This window comes from Chinchilla lanigera, unplaced genomic scaffold (genome assembly GCF_000276665.1).
Source record: "Chinchilla lanigera isolate Chin_1 unplaced genomic scaffold, ChiLan1.0 scaffold00044, whole genome shotgun sequence".
NCBI classification, from domain to species: domain Eukaryota; kingdom Metazoa; phylum Chordata; class Mammalia; order Rodentia; family Chinchillidae; genus Chinchilla; species Chinchilla lanigera.
Genome location: NW_004955445.1, coordinates 5882201 through 5901653, shown reverse-complemented (window position 1 = coordinate 5901653; position 19453 = coordinate 5882201). Strand labels below are relative to the sequence as shown.

The 19453-nt window shown below is 40.6% G+C and overlaps 1 pseudogene; it reads left to right on the top strand.

The window, feature by feature from the left end:
- The first annotated feature begins 335 nt into the window (after positions 1-335).
- Positions 336-1004, top strand: LOC102024392 (annotated as a pseudogene).
- Positions 1005-19453: the final 18449 nt, after the last annotated feature.

Here is a 19453-nt window from a genome sequence, read left to right as displayed (position 1 = left end):
TTCTGGGATTAAACTCTCCTGGGCCATGGTGTATTAGTGTTCTGATAAATAACGATAGAGTCCTGAAAGCATTTATTAAAGAACATTTGTATGTGTATAGAGCCATAACCTGAGTCTTGGTCTCTCATCTTCCTCCCCTGATAGCATGAGCTTCACCCCTGACTTTACTACCTTCTCCACCAACCACTGGCCCCTGCCCTCTTGCTCCAGACACCCAGCCACCAGGTCCAGCTAGGCAGTGGTGCAAACAAGCTTTTATGCCAGCCCAGACTCCCAGATCTCTGTGTGGGGTTTCATCACCTTTTGGGAAGTTGCCTCCAGAGCCTTTGTAGGGAATGGCCAAGGGTTTGGCAGGATCGGTGGGCATATAGATTGAGAAGTATTTCATGCAAGGTCTGGACCACCTAGCCTTCTACCTGGATAGAGTGAGGATTCTGGAGACTGATAATCAAAGTCTGTAGAGCAAAATTCAAGAACATCTGGCGATGAAGAGGCCCCAGGACAGAGACTGGAGACATTACTTCAAGGCCACCATGGAGCTGAGGGTTACCGCCTTTGCAAATTCTGTGGACAGTCCCCGCACCATTCTGCAGACTGGCAGTACTAGTCTTGTTGCTGATGACTTTAGACTGAAATATTAGATAGAGTTGGGTATGTGCCAGGCTGTAAAGCATGACCTCCATGGCCTCTATAAGGTCACTGATGATGCCAACATCCCACGTCTGCAGCTGGAGAGAGACACAGTGGCTGTCAAGGAGGAGCTGCTATTCACAAAGAAGAACCACAAAGAGGAAGTGAAAGACCTCCAGGCCCAGGCTGGGGTTGATCAGGGAGGTGAATGTCACCAACTCTTAGGACTTCAGCAAGATCCTGTGAATGTCCAGAGTTGCTATGATGAGCTGCTGCCTCAGAAAAGCCATGCAAACTGTCACGATGGCACTCTTGGAGCTGAGACACATGGCCCAGTCTTTAGAGATCTACCATGGCTTGTTATGAATTATTAAAGCAAACTGGGAGAACAGCCCAAGCAACGTGGTGGCCTACTACCCCCTGCAGATGAGCAGCTCTACCCGGTCCTGCCGCACCTGGAGTTGAAGCTGGCACAGACCTGGGAAGAGGGGCAGCACCAGGCCTAGAAGTAGGAAACGCTGTTGCTAAACATCAACGTCAAGCTAGAAGCTGAGCTCGCAGTGTACCGCCCACTGCTGGAAGATGGGAGGACGTCAATCTCAGTGATGCCAGGGGCTGCTGGCAACAGAGTCCAAGCCACCTAAAAGACCACCACCTGCTGAACCGTGGAGGGCAGTGACCCCAAATGCTGAGGAGCTGAACCAGCAGGAGCAGGATGCCCTTGGAGAAGAAAGGGCCAATAAAAGTTCAGAGGTCGCTGGGGAAAATATTTAGATTTATGTCAATGAGATATTAATATGTAGTGCTGTTCTTTCTTATTGTATCTCTGTTCTTTACAGCATGGTATTATGTCCTCAAGAAATGAGTTGGTAAACGTTCTCTTCTCTATTTTCTAAGTGTGTATAAGATTAGTAGTATTTATTCCCTAAATATTTTACAGAATTTATGAGTGAAATCATCTGGCCCTAGAGTTTTCTTTATGAAGGTTTTTAATTGCAAATTCAAGTTCTTTCATAGATTTAGGGCTACTCTGATTTTTCTATTTCTTCTTATGCCACTTTACGTAATTTGTGTCTTTCAAGAAATGTGTCCACTTACTGTAAGTTGTCAACTTGATTGGCATAAAGTTGTTCATAATATTCACTTATTATCCATTTAATGTCTGAAGAGTCTTTAGAGATTTTTCTCTCTTTAAAATCCTGATACTGGTAATTCATTTCTGCTCTTCTTGATAAATCCTGTGAGAGGTTTACTAATTTCATGATTTTTCCAAAGAATGCACACAGTACTGAAGTCTCTAACTCTAGTTGTTTTATTTTTCCATTTGATTCTGTCTATTTTGCTGCATGTATTTTGAAGTTCTGTTAGGTGTACGCATAGTTGGGATTATTTTGCCTTCTTAGTGAACAAGTCATTTTATTGTTATAAAAAGCCCTTTTTTTATCCTTGAGGTCTACTTAAAGTAAGATACATTCACTCCAGGTTTCTTATTTCATTCCTATGGTATATTTTTATTCATTCCTTTACTTTTAATTTCTCTGAATTTATATTTTAAAGACAGTTTTTGTAGATATGTATAGTTTTACATTGTTAATCTCTGATATGACTATGGAGTGTTTAAACAGTTTGTTGTTCATGAAATTGTTGATATGACATGATTAAGTTTATCATCTCACTCTCTATTTTCCTACCATCCAATCTTCCCTCACCACCTTTTGTCTATTTTATTTTTGCCTTCTCTTGAATTAATTGGATTTTTAAAAAAACTTTTTCATCTATCCTATATTGACCTCCTGTCTATACATGTTTGTTTTATTTTTAGTAGTATTACTAGGCTTGTATATCTTTAAATTCACACAATAAACACCAAATAAAGTATTCTTTAATGTTCGGTAACAATAATATATTATTGAATGTTCAATAAGAATCTTGGAACAGTATGCACTCTATTCCTTCTACTCTGTCCTTTGTGCTAATGTCCTCATGCATTTAACCTTTAATACATAACAAACTGAAAGCCCATTGCTATGATCCACTCGATCTGAGATTATGAGGTCCTCCTTCATGACTTGGACTGTAAACATAACCACAGGTTTAGAAAAGGATGGAAAGGTGAGCTAGTTTTTTCATTTGTCTATCACCAGATTGGGGTTGGCAAGGAATAACTTTTTAAAAATTGATATTCTGTGGTTACTAATAAATGTTCCCTGTGTAGCATCTGGAAATAGCTGTAGTGATAGATGATAACATTGGAAAAGTACTCTTAGTGTACAGAAACAATTTTCTTTTCCCTGATAATAATTTTTAAGGGTACTTTTCCCCAGCCTCTACTTTGAAGTTTTCTCTGGTGAGTGGAGTGTGAATTTTATTCCTGGACCTGCGCAGGTATAAGGATCAGACATTTCTGATTGTTACATGGTGGTATGTGGGGTTGGGGGTATATTATTGGCATCTCATCGGTGCCAATATAGATGTTGTTTAAACATTTTAAAATACACAGTATAACCCCCACAATGAAGAATTGGTGGTTGCAAAATGTCGATAGTATCCAAAATCTGAAACTCTCATTTATATCCACTTTCTGGCACTGCTGTGCATGTATACTCACAATTTCAGCTGCAGTCCTCATCTCTGATCTCAGGCAGGACTCACACCCTGTTCTCCAAAGGTACAACCTCCACTCCTCTCTACTTCTCTGAAGACAGTAAGACAGTTCAATTGCAGCAGCGACATCAAGCATTCAAACACTTGGTACCTTCCAGATATGGCGCTAAGTGACTCATCATGTATAAGCTCATTTAAGACTCTCAATAACTTTTCAAGGTAGGTATTATGATTATGAAATTAAAACTCCATGATTGCTGAAAACAGGAACTTTTCTCAGTCTTCAAACAGAACTCACTGGTGTGAGTACTTGGGTACTGGGACAAGGTAGCCTTGGTTTGCATCTTAGGCTCTGCCACTGTGACATGGAGCAAGATATTAAATCTCAGCTGGCCTCGATTTTCTCATCTGAAGATATATAGCAATGAACAGCCACCCCGTTTGGTTACTACAAAGACTAGTGCTCCAAACCATAGCTAGTCCATAGTTCAGTGTTCAGTAAAGGTTAGTTATGGTAACTTCTGTATTTTTGTTGTTTGTATTTCTTGTATGAGTAAATATTCAGGTAGAAAAATGGAGAAAACTGGTTCCAGACCCCTCCTCTCCCTTTCTCCCTCATCTTTCCCTCTCTGCCTCATCTTTTACTTCCTCTAGGTTTTCATTCCCAGGTGGACCCTTTCCAAGTCTTAACAGTTCAGCTGTGAACACCACAGTCTCACATCCTAGACACTTAGAAAAGCAATAAGGTCCAGAAAAATCCAAAGCTCATCGTGGCTGGCACAGCTTGTGTGATCCTTAAACACACCACAGTCATGGGGCAGGTGAAGCACAGTGACTGAATTTTCTACCCCTGAGCCTGGGAGGAATCAGATCTCCCCAATACTACATAGACCAAGAGTAGTCTTTGTCCTTCAAAGTAAATACAGTCATTGTTCACCAAGACGGACTACACTCTGAGCAGATAAAAGTGACAGTTCTATAATTGTTCCCATTTTACAGAAAAGTGTTTCAGTAAGATGATGTCATTTTCACAAGGAAACAAAGCTATTAAGTGGGAGAATAAAAATTCAAACCCTGACTTCTAAACGTTCAGGAACAACTCAGTATTAAGAAAGCTTATATCAATAGATCAAAGGAAAAGTGGCAGCGTCATCACATGTGCTGAAAGCCTTTTGTTAAAAGTTAATATCCTTTTTTCATAGATAATCCTTCCTAACATTAAGCTTCAAAAGCAATAGGAAAGATTTTTATGAAGACTAAATTTTTCCTAAGGGGCTATGAAAGCGAGTAAGGGTGACTTTAATTTTCTATAAGTAAATCTATACCTTTAATATGATTTCAGGAGAAAAGTTATCACTTTTTTAAAATTGGGAGATCTAATTCTAAAGTTGAATTAAAATTATATCAATAAAAATAGGAAAATTCTACAACATACTCTAAGAGTAACATAATTAAAATGTGGTGGCATTGGTATGAAATAAAGCAGATCAATGGAATAAAAGTGAGTCCAGAAATAGGCAGAAAGAAGTATGGAAATTTATTATGTGACAGAAGTGATATTTAAAATCAGTTTGGAAAAGATTCAATATATGATGTTCAGGCATCTGAACACTATTTGGATGGAAAAAGGAATCCTACCTCACATACTACACTAAAACTTATACCAGATGTGCAAGTATTTAAATGTAAACTATTAAAATGAACCTATTACTTACTAGCATTATATGGAAGAACTTTCTCATAGTCACAGGATAAAAAAACTCTTCTGAAGAAGTGACATCAACTCCAGGAGTCATAAAAGAAAACATGATGAATTTGACTATATATTGATGTCAGTTGAATTGTACCCGTGAAAAAGATACAAGGCCTAACCCCATGAATGTGACCTTTTTTAGAAGGAAAGTCTTAGCAGATGGTGTCAAACTAAGATGAATTCATAGTATATTGGTGAGCTCTAGTGCAATGACAACTGTCCTTAGAAGAGGGAAATCTGGATGCAGAGTCAGTCAGAGAAAAGGATTCTGTGAATACAAAGGCAGAGATTGGAAAGATGTTGCCACAAACCAAGAGACACTAAGGACTGCCAAGAGTGGAGCGAATAGAGGCTGAAGGGGCAGGGAAGGATTCCTCCCTAGAGTCTTTTCAGGGAACATGTCCCTGCTAACACCTTCACTTTGGACTTTTAGCCTCCATAACTTCTTGAGAATAAATGTCCTTGATTTTCAGTTACTCTATTTGCAATAAGGTATTACCTTCATTGTAGGAAACTAATACAAATGTAAAGATTTTTTACAAGGGGAGAAATATACTGAAAGCAAAGTGAAAAAAACAAGTAGAAAAAAATATCTGCAACTCATGTAAGAAAAGACTAATTTCCTTAACCTGTAAAGCACATTTGTAAGTTTCCTAAAAACCAACTAATAAAAAATGGACAGATAGTGTGCTCTGTTGAAGTCTTCATTGCTTTATTGCTCATCCATGGAGTCTCATCAACTTGGTCACTTCATCTTTCCTTGAGCAGAGAACAAGGGAGAGACTCTGGTTCTGAAAAAGTGAGACCTTCCCCCACATGAGTACAAACATCAGGAGTTAGCGTGGCAGCACCAGCCTCATGGATGTGCCACCAAGGTGGTCACACAGAGAAGGGCTCACAGTGGGGCTTTGTGCTCTGCTGCCGCCATCTTGAAATTCTGAAGACTTACGGAGCACAAGATCTTCCATTTTCATTTGCACTGAGCCCTGCAGAACATGTAATCAGTCCTGACACAGACAATTCAGTTAATGATGGTGGTGGGTACTCTAAGCACAGACATTTTGTCTTCTTCTCTCTGGTCCAAGAGACAGAGCTTCTCCATGTTTGATAGTCTTAAAAACAAACAGCAACAGCAAAAAACCAAGTGGGGAACAAGGAAAAAGAAAAAAATTAGCTGCATGAACTCCGAAGCCAGGAAAGCTGGCACCATCGCCTTTAGCAAGATGTTATCTGACATCTCTTGGCTGAATGCGTCCTTTCATGGGGTGATTAAACAGCAAATATCTCTGAGTAGCATAATGTTTATTAGACATTACTCTGTTAGGGCAGCTTGTGTTTTCCCTGTATTCTGTTTCTGTATTCAAGTGTGTACAATTTGTTGATTTAAATAAAATTTAAAATAAGCCGTGCTGCTTGAGGAGCTGCTGACAGGGCCTCGCGGAAAACTTTGAGAGATTTTTTTTTATTAGGAAACAATTCTGTTTCTGTGTCATGTTTTTCTGCCTCTTGCCTCTCCCCAGACCCCTCCTTTTTCCCAGAATTCAAGGATGGCAGCCTGAAAAACCAATATTTTTACTTTGTTGAATGTTCATCTGTCTCTCTGAATTTACCTCTAGCCATGAGGCAAAGATCCTACTGTTTGTTCCGTCCCATCCCAGAGGCTATTAGAAAGAGGAAGCGTCTGCTTGGGGCACTTGGGTCATTTACATTCAAACAGGACCCCCACTGAGTGTTAGGTATTCTGGAATGGGGAAAATTCTTCATTATTTTGAGTATGCAAATATTTAACTGATAGCACCTTATGGATAAGTTAATATCCTCATGTCATTGGATAGAAAGGAAACACCTTTAAAATAAAAATATTCTTGACCTTGATCAAGTCATTTGCTCCTCTGGTTCATGCACTGGAGATATCTTCGCAATTTGTCTTGGTTACTTTTTCTTCAGCATTCGATGCCCACAACTTAAAGACACAGCACACGATGACCATAACTTAAAGAAGGAAAATTTTATTTTGGCTCACAATTTATAGAGGCTCCGGTCCACTGCTGGCTCCAAGGCAGGGTGGCATGGCAGTGGATAGCTTTGCTTATGGCATGGCAGCAGAAAACAGAGAGCCATTAAGGGAGGAGAGAAGGAGACAGACCCTTCTAGAACACACCCCCAGTGGATTCATCCACTGCTCAGTATCACACACCCATGATCCAGTCACCTCCCAGATGCCCCATTTATGAGTGCCTGAGGCTTTGGGGTGACATCTAGATATAAACCATAACACCTGTGCACATGAAAGACATGTGCAAGACAGTACACCTCATTGTTTGTGGGAAATGCAAGAGCAGGAAGCAAGCACTATGTCCACAAGCAATAGTATGCCTGTGAATAGCTTGAAAGAACAAAATGTGATGTGGTGGTTATAAAGAATAAGATGGACTTCTATGAACCTACATATGAAAATCACTGATGCACATATTTTAGGGAAATAGGCAAGTTGCAAAAACATTACACACCACACATGGCTATTTTTTTTAATAATCAAACAGTACTAACACACAAAGCAATAGTTTGGTTTTTCTTTTCCGCTACATACCTGTGCATGCAGATCCATGGGAAATGGTTCAGAAGAAATGGCAGGAAATTGAAAGAGACTGTCACAGGGAGAGAGGAAGAGGATGGAGGGGAGATGCCAAAATTGCTTCATTTGTATGAGGTTGTGTGTGTTTATTATTGTTTTAAGAAGTTAATATTTTAACTGATACAGAAAAGTGCTATAAAATTCAAGGAGTTAGTACTGCTTAATTGGTTCTCCAAGCCACATTTGATTTTGCACATCAAATATACCTTTGTGCGTATAACAACATAGAATTTTATGATACAGTATTCCTGTGATTCTTCATAAAGAATTATGAAGATTCTTGGAAAGTGTTGTATAAATATAAGACCACTGAATCAAATGACTACTATTAGATAAGCCCTGCATAGACCTCAGCATATCCTGGACCAAGCAGGAGGGTCCCTAGCTTCAAAAAGCTTGTATTTGTGCCATCCATTCCGTAACTTGGCCCAACAGCCACTGCAGTGGACCTAGTGAAACAAAATTTGCTAATATGGAGTTTAAGAACAAAAAACTTTTTAAAAGTTCCTAGAAAATTGCTAAGCACACCTAGAGCTCTCAAGATTCCCAAAGCAGGAAGAATTTTCAGCTCCAGTGCTACTTCTCAGAGAGCTTCCCCCAGGTCCTAACACATTATCTTATTTCATTTTTCACAATGTGGTCATTGTTTATCTTTACTTGTTTATCTTTCTGCTCCAGGGGATTCTACATGCCATCCACAGCATGAAGCCGGATGCCTGGCACATGTGTGTCCAGTGAAAATCCACATCAATATAGTATCTAATAAATATCATTCACCTGGATGGATAAATACATGAAAGCTGAACAGACACATTCTCTTCCATCCATTAGAGGTACAGGCCCCTGTAATGACATTTTGTTCCTTCTTCCTTTCTGTACTTCTCTTCCTTCCTTCCTTCCTTCCTTCCTTTCTTTCTTTCTTTCTTTCTTTCTTTCTTTCTTTCTTTCTTTCTTTCATTCTTTCTCCTTCCCTTCCTTCCCCCTTCCCCTTCTGCTTTCTTCCTTCCTTCCTCCTTTTCTTTTTTTTTTTTCAATACTGAGTATTGAAACCAGGGCCTTCCCACTAAGCTCTATGATAGACCATTTTTATTTTTATTTTGAGGCAGGATTTCATTAATTTGCTAAATTACTTAGGGGGTTCAAATGTGTGGTCCTCCTGCCCAGCTTCCCAGAATGCTGGGATTATAGGTATGTCTTACCATGTCTGACAGTTATTTTTTTCTTGTACATGAAAATTATTTAAGAAGAAAAAGATACAAATCTTTAGCATTACCTCTTATTGAAGGTCCTGCAAGGGGAAACCTTTAAAGAAGTCTGCTTTCTTAGCATTCTTTTCCTAACATTCTTTTAGCATTACTGCACAAAAATTGCCCCAAAACTTAATGGCATAAAGGATCTATTTTCATGTGCTTTCAAAATGTGAGGAGTTTGGACAGGACACAAAATAGTGGCTACTCGCTGCTTTATAGATTTCCCCAGGAAGAAGACTTGATCTTGATTGCTAGAGAGTCTTCTTTCACATGGCTGATGGTACCTTCTAATTGATGGCAGTGACCTCAACTGTTGATTTTGGCAGTAACGTCCATATGGAGTTTTTCCATAAGGCTGCTTGGGCTACCTTTCAACATGGCAGCTTTGTAGTATTGAGACCTCTCACATGGTAGCTCAGCTTCCAAGTGTATATGCCTCATTTCACAAGGCTAAGCTCGATCATCCTCCATGCTGTCTCTTCCAAAGGCACATAGAGTCACCTCTACCATTTCTGTCAGTTATTAGTGAGACCAAAATCTGCCCACCTTCAAGGGAAGGAAAATTATACTCCACTTCTGGATGGAGGCAGAAGATATGTTCCAGAAAACATAGGTCAGGAAATGGCATTTTTGTGGAACACAATCTGGCATACCTTCGTAACAAACTGCAAATAGCTATGAACAATCCATTTTGTAGAGAAAGGAGCAGGGAGAAGGGAATGCATGATTGGGCCAGTGTCAAGCAGCTGGGTGATAAGTGGCTGAACTCAAACTCAGGTCTGTTTTTCCCAAAGTGTCCTCCCGCACACCTCAGCCCTGTCACATCAGATGGAGATTATATTTACATGTCTCATCTTGCCTTCACTGTTTATTAGGGAGACATATCCAGATCCCAGATGGTTCCTGGTGTGGACATTGTATCTTCTTGCAATTTACAGACTGCATTACTGATGCAATAACCTGCCCCTCAGTACTTAATACAGAGCCATTGAAATGAGTCTCTTCTGGAGGTCCAGAGAAATTGCCATTCAGAGACCAGAGCTTCAGCAGAGTTTGCAACTTCAGAATGACAGCTGCTCCCCAGCAACTCTTGAGTCTGGTGAAAAATGATCCCCCATCTATACGACACAATTACTTGGGTATTACCACAAGGGCCCTTAAATGGTTCCTTTTCGATCAGAAAATAAGAAATAAATTAAGAGAGAAAATGGCTAAATTTAAATGTAACTGTTCATACTGTTTCATCCTTAGATGGATGGTAGGTCTTTCTCATTATTCCCAGGCACAGACATGCTACCAAGAGTGATTCGCCAACTTGTGAAGACAAATCACAGCTATGATGGCTCTTGTCGCTGTCGTGTTGAGAACGTGACTCTAGGGGCTGACCAAGAGGTTTTGAGTTAACCACCAAGGAGAAGAAAGCACAGACTCCGTGAGGGGCACAGGGCAAGGTAGATGAAAGCATTTGGACACTGAAAAGTGTCCTATTTTCCAGGTAATTTTAGGTGAAATTATTTACACTTGACACAAAGCTGAGAGTCTCCCAAATTATCTTTGTTAATCCTATTTTTACAATCATCATTTTTGTGCTGATAAAAGCAACTCCTACTAGCACACATTTTAGGAAGTATCTTAAATTGTGTAGAAACTCATAATCATTCCCTGTAGCGGTACCGATGTAAATCTTTTGTTACGTAGCCCTCCGGGTTTCCCACATATATTTAATACAAAAAAGGGTTCAGACAAAACCTAATATTTTGTGACCTACCGTTTTTCTTTTCATATACCATGAACTCTACTTTGTGTCAGTAAGTAGACATTTACATAATCATCTTAACAGACGCATAATTTTCTGTTGTAATATTATTTAATCAGTCTTCCAACATGGGATGTTCAGGGTTATGAATTTTTTCCTGTAGTAAATAATAGATATAAATCTGATATACATACACCTTTGAATACTTGCTTGCCTCAGATACATTTCTCAAAGTATTTTTTTGTAAAGCAAAGCATAGTATTAAAGTGTATTATACAGATGGTCAAATTATTATCTTAGATTGTACTAAGAATTAAAGTTGAATTTAAAAGTTGATGCAATTTCCATATTGTTTTCTTTCTTTCTCTGTTCTTCCTTCATTCCTGTTTTCCTGCTTTTTTTTTCCTTCAATAATCAGTCGCTGCTATTCCAAAACCCCACAGGCTAGGGTGGATGTCGGGCAAACGCAGCCCGTGCTCAACCCGGCTGGACCATCTGACGATTTCGTCTGACTCCTGAGCTAAGAATAGTGTTGATGCTTTAAAATGGTATCCATTATGAGAGCAGGCTTGCCGGGGCTGGGAGTAGGGGAGTCAATGAGTATCCTGATTCAAAGTCCTGTTCGGTGCCTCACCAACTACGATCTTAGACTAGTGGTTAAAACTCTTTATCCTAAAACATCTTCATCTAAGGATAGAAAAAGAAAATCCATCCTACTGACCCCCAGTGTTGTTATTGGTATCAAATAAAATAAGATGTGAAAACTGTCTCGTGTCAGTGGCTGGTACCTAGCAAACCCTCTGTGTCACCATTGTTGCTGTTATCTTTGCCTCTTTGCTTTTGGAAATGTCACCTTCCCCTTGTTCCAGAGACTCCCATCTTGGGGTTTCCATTTCTTCTGTTAGTCTTTCTCATCAATAAGTGATTTTTGTTTACAAATGCAAAAGGTGCCAGGATCACCAAAAAGTGATTTGTAATTTGAAGACACTTCATCTCATTCCATTATTTTGTTTTCTCCTGTAATTCAAGTACCTCTTCATTACTGAAGCATCTATGGTGTGTGTGAGGGTAACTTTCTTTGGAGGCTTGAGGGAATGAGGGAGCTGATAAAGGTGCACAGTGATACGTAGCTGGCCTCACTGAAGATTATGAAATCTCCTCAGGAGCTGGGATCAAGAGACCCTCGAGACTCGAAGGCACCCAACCCATTCCTCACCCAGTGCCAAAGATGTGGTTCATGCCGCTGCACTGAACCTGAGAACTTTTCATTTAAGATGGTTTTCCTCACTCGCTGTCCTTCATGTAGCCCAGCCTGCGCAGTGGGTGGACATGGAGAAAGCTGAAGAGGTGGTCTCTCTGGAGAATTACCCAAGTCTCCCAAAAATGTCCTTCACAAATTTGAGACAGATCTTGCTGTTCTCTTAAGCACATCCTACCTTATTCAGAGTACAAGCATCAGCATGACTATCCCTGCAGCAGACCTTGCACTTTGGACCTCCCTGGAGATGGAGGGGGCAAGGTCTTGAGGTGCACTCAGCACCCCTGTGCCTACCCTTCCTGCCCATCCTTACTCGGTCATCACAGCTCAGAGAAGCTTTCTGAATGGTCTCCCTGAAGGACACCCCACTGCTGTTTTCTAAGAGCTCCCTGGCTATTCCCTCCTGAGCATACATAAAAATTAGGATTATCCTTTGTTTATCTGTTCATTTGTTCATTATTTGCATCCTCCCCCATTAAAACATAAGCTCCACTAAAGAAATGTTTTTCTTTTTCATTCATCAACTTCCCTTGCATAGTATCAATGTGAATAAATATTTAGTCCTGTTCTTTAAAATACCCACAATTTTGTCACTCAGGAAGACGGACTCCTACTCTCAACTTTCTTACTGTCCCTCCTATTAAATTCTTCTTGCTCCCACAGTTTTTCCTTCCATCCTCCACACAAGCCATTTCTTGGCTTAAAATACCAAACATCCCCCATCTCCTGATTTCCTCCCCACTTCCTGCCTGACTGCTTCCTCCTCAGCCCTCAGGTTTCAGCTGTAAACTCTACATCCGGGAAGCCCCTGTGATACACGGCACCCTAAATCAGCTGCAAGCCGTCTTGATGTCCATCTGCCATCTTCCCTCCACCTTAAAATGTTCCCTACTAGAACTGGTCAGAACTGGTCAGAACCGGTCGCACATCCCAGCAGGTTGGCAGGTCCATTGCTGGTGCTCAGGGGATGCCTTCTCAATGAATGAGTGAATAGTCCAGCATTGAATATTTAACTTTAACTACTGCATTACCTGATAGGTATAAAAGTAACCCACCTTTTCATTCTTACAACAAAGCTTGAGTTGCTCTTTAACAGACTGAGGGCTAATTTTACCCCAGATAAAGCCTTCACTGGAGAAATCAAATAGCAAAGGGGACACAAATAAGGCTCAGACAATTGACAAAAGAATAAGCATATTTCATAAACAAAGATAGTAGGAAAAACTTAGTACCAGACTTAAAAGAAAAGTGAATTAAAATTCTACTCAGAGATCGTTTTTCCTTCTCTAATTTGCCCAAATCCAAAATGTTGGTGACACCTTCTGCAAGAGAGAGTGTGGGAAAACAGGGTTTATGAACAAGGGGAGTGTGAATTCTGCAACCTGCACATGGGATAACCTGGTGATATTTATTGCACTTGCCAGTGCTCCCTCCTGGCTGCAGTGGGCCAATTCTAGGTGTTTATTCTGTAGAGACCTTGTCACAGATAAGGTATAACTTGCTTTCAAAGTTATTGTATACCAGGTTTCTGGTAAGAACAAGTTTGTGAACTCTATAAATGCCTCTACATTCAGGATTCTTCATGAATTTATGTTATAGCTATCTATGGGACAGCAATGGGTGTTTTAAAAAAGAAAAATAACTAATATATCTATTAACAAATATGGAATGGGCCCCAAGATAATAGATTTTGGGTTAAAAAGTAAACAAGGTGATAAATGATGTGTAGGATATATTACCCTTTGTATAAAAAAGAAGGAAACAGGGTTTGCATGTGTGTGCACCTGCACACGCTTAAAAGAAGGTGCACTTATTTGTAGAGGCACAAAATAAATGATTAGAAGTTTGCATGGAGGGACGCAGGACAGTTAGGAGACATAGTGGGAGGAAGGCTCTCTCTGATTAACATTTAATGGTTTTGAATTTACAGCTGTATGACCATATTATCAATTTAAACATAGGGAAGTGGTAACACAGAAGAGAGATGTGTGTGTGTGTGTGTGTGTGAGAGAGAGAGAGAGAGAGAGAGAGACAGAGAGAGAGAGACAGAGAGAGAGAGACAGAGAGAGAGAGACAGAGAGAGAGGCAGAGAGAGAAAAAGAGAGACTGTGTCTTAAACCAGGTGGAAGAAAGGAAGCTTCTCTTGGTCACTGCTATGGTTTGTGTCTAGGTGTCCCCCGAAAGCCTCACGCTGTCATGTGGTAGGCTTCCAGAGTTTATGATTGATTCATGGTCCAACGCTAGGATTATGGGTGTGAGTGCTACACCTGCCCTGGGCACGGGTATCTTGCATACAGTGTAAGGGAGGGAAAGAGGCTTGCTCTCTGCTGCTCCTCCCTTTTACTCTTGCTGCTGTGGCTGTCTTCCACTGGCATGAACTGTTGCCCTCTGCCATGTGCCAGTCTGCCTTAGAGCCAGCCAAATATGGACTGAAACCTCCACAAACTGTGAGCTAAATACACCTTTCCTTCCTTAATTTGGGCCTCAGGTATTTTGTCTCAGCAATGAGAGAAAAGTAACCAAGACAGTCACATTAAACATCTTCCACCTCGCGTGCCTTTTCTTAAAATAGAAAAATAAGAGAGGCCAGCTCCAGGTTCTTCCTGCTCCCAAACATCTCTCTGCTGATCTGGTGATCATTATGGAGAGCTGCACTCAAGCTTCTACGCCTCCTCTATCTGGACCCAAAAGAGAGGTCCACACTGCGATGCCCATCCAGAAAAGAAGCCACCACATGACCTTCCCGGTCTGTCTCTGGACGCAGCCCCTGCTCCTGGGGAGGGCTCTGTGATGCTGATTGCTGAAGCAGTGACTGTCATCGTTCACTTCAGCAGAAAGGATGAGATTGTCCTGAATATGTCAATCAGATATCAAAGATAAATGAAGTTTGAAAAAATAAAATGTATGATTTATTTTTAAAAAATAGTCTTTGGGAGACACCCAGAATGCACTTTGAAAAATCTAAGGGAAATATGTCAGGAAAACAAATCTACCCTCTACTGTCCAACTTTAATTTTTCACAGATAACACTCAAGCGGGCTGCAGCCCAGCCAATAAATAAAGATTCTCCATCCTTAATGGCCTGCAATTTCCATTTGCTGTGATGGAGGGCTTCTCCCAAAGATGCCCCTGCACTTCAGCTCCGTCTACCGCCCCTTTCCAGGTTCCCTAGGTGTTAATGAGCCTGCTCAGTGGGTCCTCAGGACTTCGCCCCAAGGACATTCACCACTGCTACTCCAGGATCAGCGCCTGCCAAGGAGTACACTAAGCCGCCTTGGCATTGCTCACTGGTTGGGCTTGGTGATGTTTGGGGTTTTAATTCACTTTACTAAAATTGCCTTTCATTCAGTCGGTGACAGGTAGTTATTTGTCTTCAGGGTTCCATTTGACATTTATTGTTAGCGCAAAACACTAATAATAATAATTAGCGCCTTTTTAGAGTTGTCTGGGGTTTTCGTGATGCTGCATTGTTACCATAAAACATCCCAGTGCTTTGCTGGATATAAGATAGTATGATGGTATTTAAATGTAACAAAGGGGTTTATTATACTCAGGCCAGATTGCAGTATCTCTGAGCCCCCCCTCCCTGTGAGCAAGCCAAGGCTTAAGATCCTCTAAACTTGTCTGCAATGCTAATACCTATCTATTTAAAAAACAAAACAAAAAAAAAGTGAGAGGAAAGCCTCAGGCAGCATGAAAGGTTTGGGTTTTTCTTAGAAACAAGCGAACAGATGTAGAATTTAGGCTCTGGGACTCTGTATCCCATGCAGTGGCCACTAGTGCATGTGACTAATTAAAATCATTGAAATTAAATCCAGTAATATTCCACTCCTCTGTTGCAGTAGCCCTTTTCTAAGTGGCAACTGCCACACGGGTCTGGGTGACCGCATGAGCAGGCAGCTGCAGGACATCCCACTGGACAGCAGTGATCTAGGATCTTGCTGCTCAGAATGTGACCAAGGACTAGCCACACTGGCATGAGATGTGACTTTGCTTAGAAAGTCTCCTGAACCCCAGCCCGGATCCCATATTACACTCCCCAAAGGATACACTGGTGCAGCAATGTTTGAAACACACTTGGAATCTAGAACAAGAGTCAGAAAACTTACTCCAAAGCCCTAATGATAAATATTTTTTGGGCTTTGTGGACCACATAGTGACCATTGCAATTACTCAACTCCACTATTGCTAACAAAGTGGTCATAGATGATTTGTAAACAAACATGCATGACCTTGTTTCAATAAAGTTTTATTTACAAACAGCAAGTGGAAAGTTATATTTGGCCCATGTTGAACACTGCTGTAGAGTATTATTTGGATATCCTTAGCTGTTGGTATCATATTATTCTCACTCTTGGATCTCAACAATAAATCCTCTCCAACCAACTATCTTGGTCTACACTGCCAGGAAATAAACTTTCCTGGCCCTTCACTGCAGCCTCTCTCCTATTTCTGAAGAAACCTGACCCGTTTCGACCAACAGGAGTTAATGATAAGAAGACTGAGAGTAAACAGAACTGAGTATGTTCCACGACATGACCGAATCCAGAAGAAATGGGTGGGCAGTTGGGCTGGTTTTTTCTCTCCACCTAGAAGAGGTAAATGATACACGGCTTTGTCAGAAGATTGTCAGGGTCAGTTCCAGGTTCTGACATTCACTTTGATCCACGCGAGCAAGAGCCCACTTGGTCACGGAAGGGGTGAGCAGGCCTAAAGGTCTGGCCTTAGCTCAGCCTGGGTGTGTCTTCCACATGGAAAGGTGTGCACATGAAAGAGCACACAGCTGCTTAGTTTCAGGCTGGACAGCCCAGAAGGGGCGCAGACCACATGTGCCAGGAGTTTGTCTACTCCCATCAGTCAGTAAGTGGCTCCCTTGGTAGGGTAAATGGGATGGGGGAAGGAAATGGCAAAAGTTTTCCTCTTGACTTTCCTGTGAAACCTACAGTTCTCTTCCTGTGAGTCAAGGTGGGAAAGCTGAAGAAGAAGATATGCCTGTGATTTGATCAAAGCTCTCCCCAAACTCAGAATCCCTGCCGTGGGGTTGACAAATTCTGATAGATCACTTTAAACTCTAATCCCATGAGCCGGGGAACATCTAAATGGAAAGCAGGTACGTGAAAACAAGAGGAGAGGGGGAGGCAATTTGTCCTTCAGTTTCTAACCAAGTTCTGGATGAAAGAGTAGCTTTCACCCCATGACCCCCAGGCTTCATTCATCAAGGCTAAAATTGAGATCAGTTTGTAATCAGGTTCCTGGCTTTCACATACCAGATTTGTCATTTGTTGGCCCTGTGATTTTCAACAAATTACAAAATGCCTCACACATCACTCTCTTCATCTGAAAGACAGAATATGTAAGGGCTCCCCACTTTGGTGTTTCTGTGAGGAAAAAATGAGATCATGGATACTGAGAAGTGGTACACGGTGTGCTACATGGTAAATGATCAGCTAATAGCGGCAGCAAAAATGATGTCATATCACCCTTGCATCAGGTAGAAGTTAAATTCATTTTCTATAAATAATGAAATGGAGGCCTGGAGTAGTAAAAAAAAAACCCAGAGGAGAACATAAGTGCAGGAAGTAGTGACAGGAGGATCCAAGTGCAATCATTTCCGCATGGCTGTGCCATTTACTCTGGAAAATCACTTACAAAATGACTTTATTACTATCCTTGGCTTCCATTTTTCCAAAGATATCTATTCACCTGCTGCTGAGTCCAGACAGGGTAGACCCCCTCAAAAACCTCTGCACAAAGTGGTCCTGCTCCAGGCCACGTACTATGAGCAGCAATGTGGTGGCCAAGACTGATCCATAAGTGGACAGGTGGCAGAAAGAACTGTTGGCCTTCTAGCCTAAGAAATAAAATCCTCCAGTCCAAAGAGGATGTTCTCTGCAAAATCACTTGGACAGTTTCCTTTTCCCCACGTACTGTCCATAAATTCATCATTGTTATCAGAAAAGCAATTGCTTAAGATAATAAAATACAAAATAAAGCTGTATCTCATGATAAAATTATGAAACCGAGTCTTAACATCACATGATTGCCTTGAAGTAAAGAAGAGAGGAGAAATGGAACTATGCACCAAAATCTAAAGCTGAGCAACTGTTTGATCCAACAGATCAACACTTAGAAATACCCTTTGGAAGTAATCAGACAAGTTATATGGACAAGGATGTTCACTGAATTCTTTTTAAATCAATAACAACATAAGTTTCCATCATTTTGTGATTAGAGAAATAACCAGTAGGATGAGGTTTTCTTGAATACCATCTAGCCATGTAGAAGGTTGGGAGATTTCCATTGCTGACTTGACCACTCATCTATTAAGGAAAAACAATCATGTTGCAATAACTTTATAGTCTCTTGTATTCACCCTACCTCCAATATCCAAAGAATCCTCAAATCTCATTGGCAATATCTCCACAGCCATCTTTCCCATGACCCTTTCTCCTGGTGACCACTGCCTCCACCCAAGCCAAGCCACAGTGACCTTCACATGGGCTGTTGCAGATATCCCCAACTCATCCAGTTATCCCCGCTTATGTCTCCCCTAAAGTCTTCACACAGCAACCAAACTGAGCTTAGAAAAACAAAGATCAGTTGGGAGAAAATCTAAGCCACTTCCTGTGCCCTGCAGAGAACCATCTTACCTGGCCTCTGCTTGTCACTTAATTTCACCTCCTCCGCCACCCACTGCTCACACTGTCCCTCAAGCCATCTGTCATTTCCATCCTTCTGACTTTGCACTGGTGGTTCCCTCTGACAAACTCTTGACATGGCCTAAGAGTTGTGTCTTGTTTAGTTCTTCTTCAGGTATAACCTCCTCAAAGAGTCCTTTAATCATTAAAATTGCCATCCTACCATTCCACCATTATTTTCAATCACATGTACCATTTTTTTCCTTTATGCACTTATCACACTCTATCTTTATTTGATATAATAATATATTACTTGTTTATTCTTTGTTTCTTCCCTAGAAGAAAGGCAGCATGATAAAGTGTCTCTATTTCCAGTACCTGGAAAGCTACCTACCACAGAAACCCAGTATATATTTTGTTAAATAAGAAAATATAAATCAGTAGGATTGTACATCCTTTATTAATAGTGGTGATACACAGACAGGTGTAATTGTGGATGTTTTCCCATTTGTTTTCCATTATTCTTTTTTTCTGATTTCAAAAGTGAAAAAGTTACTCCTACAGTAATACAAAGAATTAAATTTATTTTTTGTTAATTAAGAATACATTAAAAGATCAAAACACAGTATATAACCTTTCAAAGACCCAGTAAGAACTTTCACAACAAACTTTTCCAGTAGAATCTCAGTAGATCAGCAGGTCTTTCTTTTGAGTCAGTTCTGAACTCTTCTAAAGCTACTATTACTCAAAGTCTGGAAAAGAACAATAAAGTTAAGTTTACAAACATCAAGTGCCTAATTTCTTATGCTGAAGTTCACCTATAGGATCTGGAAGTAAATTCACTCTTTGCCTTATCAGCATTAATATATATTAATTTTTTTGCTTCTTTTACTAAAAGGTCTTACAGTATAGACTTCTCTTCTTTGGTC